The sequence below is a fragment of the Vombatus ursinus genome, unplaced genomic scaffold (assembly GCF_900497805.2).
Source record: "Vombatus ursinus unplaced genomic scaffold, bare-nosed wombat genome assembly UNPS02014799.1, whole genome shotgun sequence".
In the NCBI taxonomy this organism is placed as follows: domain Eukaryota; kingdom Metazoa; phylum Chordata; class Mammalia; order Diprotodontia; family Vombatidae; genus Vombatus; species Vombatus ursinus.
Genome location: NW_020954577.1, coordinates 4,003,930 through 4,009,968, shown reverse-complemented (window position 1 = coordinate 4,009,968; position 6,039 = coordinate 4,003,930).

Here is a 6,039-nt window from a genome sequence, read left to right as displayed (position 1 = left end):
TGAGAGTGTATGTGAGTGTGAGAGTGAGTGTGAGTGTCTGTTTTCACCACAGACACTTACATAATCAATCAATCAAAAGGAATTATCAAACACCTACATTGTCCTAGGCCCTGGACATGCAGAGACAAAAATGAAAGTCTCTCTCCTATGGGATCTTCCGTTCTATCACGGAATATAGCATGTACATACATACCACCAGTGAGGTGGTACAGTGGATAGAGCTCTGGACTTGGAGTCATAGGCCCTGAGTTCTAATCTTGCTGCAGACACTTTACTAGCTCTGTGATCCTGGGCAAGTCACTTAACCTCACTAAGACTCGGTCTCCTAATCTGTAAAATGGGGATAATCACAACTCCCTCTCAATGTTATGAGAATCAGATGAGATAACATGTGTAAAGCACCTTGCAAAGCTTAAAGTGCTCTGTCATGATCATCACTATCACCATCATCATCACCATCATCATCATCATCACCATCATCATCATCACCATCATCACCATCATCATCATCATTGCCAAAATATAAACAACTCCTTGTATAGTTATAACTACAAGGAGGAAGAGGGCTGTTGGACATACATGATCTGTTAAGTGATGGGAGATGCTGGTGATATAATGAATAGAGAGCTGGTTTGGGAATCAGGAAGCCCTGATCCCGCCTTTCACACATACAGACTAAGCAGCGTGCGTGGCCCTGGCCTGGTCACCAAACATCTCAGCGCTCCCTCAGCTCTCTCAGAATGTACATGCAGACCAGGTGCCTTTCTATAGTGGCAGAGAAAGATGGCGAAATCATAGATCCAGTAAAAACAAACAACCCAAAACAAGACCAGGAACGGCACTCAGGCCAATGCAATCACAGAGCCTTGACATATTGGTGTAAATTATTTTCTTTCTGTGTAGAAAAAAAAGAAGAACCTGGAAAATTACTGGGCACTCTTCCTGCTCCGGGGGCAGCTCTGTGGCCGGCCAGCCCTAAAGCTAACAAGTGAGTCTCTTAGGACAGAAGGTTTACAGGTAACACGGGCTGTTACCAACTGAATCTGCTAAACAGCATAGTTTGAAATGACTCAAAAGCAGGATTCTCAGGGTTTTCGGGTCAGATTTATCCCCAGTCTGATGTCAGGAAGATGACCCCTGGCCAGAACTCAGCGGAAGCAGCAAGTTGTTGGCTTAATCTAATCCCATTCCTCAGTGGTACTGTCCTGTACCACCCTGAGGCAGGCATCCCCTGTCTGATGCTTAGAGCAGGGAAGATATTTCCCCAATCTATTCCTTAGCCTCCTTGTTTTAAGTCTGCCAGGAAATGTTCCATCTCAGTGCCAGAGATAAGCCCAGGTGTACTCAGATTAAAAAAAAAAATCCAACTGGATGAAAATCCAAATTGACCAAACAGATCACTTAGGAGCCTTATTTATATTACAAAAAAATTATTCAATTGTGAGAAGAACTAAAGGAAGGGCCCTTTTGGAGGGTCTCCTCTGGATGAACTTAATTGTTTACAAATTTACAATTAATTGCTTGAGAGATGGCTGAGGGGTCCAGGAACTTAAGGCTAGAAAATTTAAGGCCAACAGAAGGTCAAATGGAAATAAAGTTCAATAGTTATAAAAACTGTAACAAGTCAAAGAGAAAACAATAAAACTTGTGTATAGAGTGCTGGTGTCAGGAAGACTCATCTTCCTGAGATCAAATCCAGCTTCAGACACTAGCTGTGTGACCCTGGCAAGTCACTTAACTCTGTTTGCCTCAGTTTCCTCGTCTGTCAAACAAGCTGGAGAAGGAAATGGCCAACCACTCCAGTATCTTTGCCAAGAAAACCTCAAATGAGGTCATGAAGAGTCAGACATGACTGAAAAATGATTGAACAAGTCTGAATTGTTGTGGGAGCTCATGTGTTAAACTTACTTGACCAATGAGATTTGGTTATTTTGGCAGATGAGCAGGTTCAAATTTGCCCTCATGGACTAGATTTCCAAGCCCTTGGACAGAGTTCTGAATGTATTTCATAAAGTTATATATAATAGGCTTGATTACAGTAATCAAGGGTAATTAGGGGATAAACACACCCTGTACATTATCATTGTCCCCAAGAATGGATAAAAGCATCATAGCGCCGCAATCTAGTTGCTGCCAATTTATAAATTTGCTGTCTGTAAAAGTTGATTATAAGACCTTTAAACTTTAATTGGGGGAGAAGGACCGGAACATCAAAAGCTTAGCTAGGGGTCATTGAGTCTTACTTCACAGACACTTTAGATCTGCAGGATTCCTGAGAAGCTGACCTCAGAGTCACCTTGGATTTTTCCCTTTCCAATGCCCCTACATAATAATAATAGTGAGGATGATGATGATGATGATGATGGTGATGGTGATGATGGTGACGCTGATGACAGCAGCTAGAATTCACATAACACTTTAGGGATTGCAAAGGGCTTTACAGATCTTTACTCCAACCCTGTATATTTCTAATGTGGTACCCAGAACTGGTCACCAAATTGCAGGAGTGGTCTGACGAGGGCTGAGGATATAGATGGCCTCCACAACCCAAGATGATGTGAAACTGCTGCCTTCCTCCTGTCCTTTCTCCACCTGCAGCTCCCTGGCTCTTGGACCTGCTCTCTGCCCCTATGTCAATAATTGTGCTCGTTTCTATGATAGGAACAGGATGCTAAAGATATACAGGGTAAAACTGAGAGCTTGGCAGTCTCTCCTTCTGTTTATTCGTGGAGATTAGATTTATTTATACATTTATCACGTGACAAATTTCCCCCTATCCATTCTAGCTTCATTTTGTGAAGCTTCATTTTACGGGCTTTCTTTCTGCTTGAATTTGTATTCCCATATTTAACACAGCACCTGGGACATAGGAAGTGCTTGACTAGAGCTTTACCAAATCTAATCTAATAAATAGTAATGTGCTAATAACTTTTATGTATGCTCCAATGGAGGGCTGCCACAGTGGATAGAGCTCCGGGCCCGGGGTCAGGAAGACCTGAGTTCAAATCCAGCCTCAGATACTTCCTAGCTGTGTGACCCTGAGTAAGTCACTTAACCCTATTTGCCACAGTTTTCTCATCTATAATATGAACTGCAGAAGGAAATGGAAAACCACTCCAGTATCTTTGCCAAGAAAACCAAAAGGGGTCACAAAGAGTCAGACACAGCTGAACCATAATGATACTCCAATGGATAGCTAATACATAATAGCTAATAATACATATTAGCTAATATGTGAGTAGACAATGATAACTATCATTTATATAGTGCTTTGAGGTTTGCACTTTACAAATATGGCATCATTTTGTCCTCACAACCACTCCGTGAAGCAGGTCCTATTACCATCCACATTCTACGGGAAACTGAGGCTGAGGGGGCTGAAGGAGCTGTAACCTGCCCTGGTCGCTCAGCTACTAAATCGTCTGAGGGAGGATGCAAACTCAGGTCTTCTCGACCCCAGGCAGGATCTGTGATCTCCTGAAGATGGGCACTCCCTCCAAAGATGCAGGCTGTGCCATTTTTGTGCCCAGCTATGAGAGGCTCTTGTACACATGCCCTGTATAAATTCACTTGGTAAAGCTTAAGCTTCAATAATCCAGGGTCACTTCCAGGCCATGTTAAGGCATGAGAATATGACTTTAGTGGAAGAGATGATTTTATTGTTTTATATTTGTTTTGATTGTTGACTTTTGGACAATTTTTATCAAGCCAAGAGATAGGCTAAGTTGCCTGTCCATTGCCCAGGCACAGGGCAATTGAGCCTGGCTCCAGCCTGTCTACAATTTGTGACTCCAGTCGGGAATAAAGCCTAACCAGCAAACAGAATCCTATGGATTCCTATGCCATTCTCTAGCGGTCAAAGGAGACTCGGGGAATTGGGAAGGCCTTGCTTCATATCACCACCATCAACTTACCTATCTAGTGACTATAGGCAAGGCCAGTATGAAGGTGAATAATGCTTCGTTCGATAGGCATTTATTAAATGCCTACTATGTGCAAGGCCCAAACTTTGGGCAAGTTGATTATCCCCCGAGCCTTGGTTTACTCATCTGTAAAATGATGGTAATGCCATTGCATTAGAGATCAGTGAATGAATGAATACATGAATAAAAGTATTTACTAAGTACTTTTTAGGTTCTTTTTCACTTTTTCCACTTTTTTAAGGGCTAAGCACCAGGGATACAAATGGAACGGTAAGAGAGTCCCTGCTTTAAAGGAGTTCCCATCTAATGAGGAAGACAGCACATATGGGGACCATTGAGACTGTGGTCAAAGTAGAGAGATGGGGAAAGAAGCTCCCTTGCAAAGGGCTAGGAAGAGATTGGGAGGCGAGAAAGTGGCAGGGTCGGGGTAGATACATTGTTCATGAAATTTGAGTTGAAAGGTAAGATCACAGATCCAAAGATGCAAAGGACCCTAGAGTCAAAACCCCTTCCTTTTATAGATGAAGAAGACACTGATATCTAGAGAGATTAAGTGACTTACCCAAGGTCACCCAGCTAGGAAGTGTCCAAGATGGAATTTAAGCCCAGGTCTTCCTGACAGTTTCTAGTGCTGAATTGACTATAGAACACCGCCTCATGATGGTGGTAAGGATGGGATAGAACCTAGAAAGGTTGAAGGGAGACTTTTTTCAGGATTGATGAGCCCTAAGTATGTTTATAGAGAGGTGAGAGAGAGCCCCCAGAGAGGGAAGAACTGAGCCTGTGTGAGAAAGATAGGAAAATTGCTGGAGTCAAGTCCTGCCTGGAGGATGTGGGAGGGGAGGGGATCAAGGGCTCCAGGAAGACGAGTGTGTGGTACAATGAAAAGTGTGCTGGATTTGAAGCCAGAGGCCCTGGAATCAAATCCCAATTCTGCCGCTTGTTAGCTAGGTGACTTTAGGGGACTTAATAATCTTACTGGGCCTCAGTTTCCTCACTGTAAAATAAAGTCTCTAGGTCTATGATCCTGTGATAGGTGGAGGATTTATAAGTCTTAGGCAGGTCAAAAGATGCCATCCCCCTCTGCAGCTGATAGGTCAATGTGGCCAACCTTCCCTGGCTTTTACCAGAATTACATTTCTTGTAATTTCAAAAATTTGGAGATCTGTGATCTTATTGTTAGCAAACCAATACGACCACACCCCAGTGAGATCCCTCCAAATCCTGTTCTCCAACTTGCAGTCTTAAAGAGCCTTCTGGCACACCAAGGAGTCAAGTGACTTGGCTAGGGTCACACAACCAGTAGGTGTCACAGTTGAAACTTGAACCCAGGACTTCTCTACTTCCCATCTAGCTTTCTACCCACTATGCCACATTGCCTTTTCTTTACATGTAGTAGAGGTTTAAAAGGCACACTGAATTACATTGAATTGGTTGTTAAATTTGATGAAAGACTGACCAAGGAAAGGTCCAGAGATTTTGCAATAAGAGGGCATTCTTTTTTATTGCCTTGCTCATTTTAAAGTTCAATAATAATGAGTATTGGAGAGTTTGGAACTCTACTGAATAATTTCCCATGAATCTTTTCTCTTTCAATAGGCTATTTGTCTTCATATTCAGTTAAATAATTCTGGGACATAGTCCTTGATATTTTGCATTAAACAACAATGAATAATGCACTTTTATTAAACACTGCACTGAGCTAGGTACTAGAGAAATGAAGATGAAAATTAAACTATTCCTGCCTTCAAAGAGCTTCCATTCTATAAGGAGACATGTGTATAATGCTCATCTACTTCTGGTTTTTCTTCTTCTACCCGATGCCCTCTGAAGCAGCAATTATTCTAGTTTTTACCCTTGCCCATCAGTCTTCGAATGTGTAGTGTTTTCTTGCATCACCTCTGGGTTGGTTTGGGGCCCTTCATGGACTCTTCCAGTTTTCTCTTCCCCTCTTTCTTCATCATCCATTATTCTTTGCTCCACGGCTTTTGGCAGATTACCAGCTCCTAAATCACAGGTCCCAAAGCTGTGTTTCAGTTTTCATCCTCCCAAAAATCTTTTGGCTGAATTTAGACTGTACTTGACTACTTTTAGAACATCTATTATCTATCCAAGT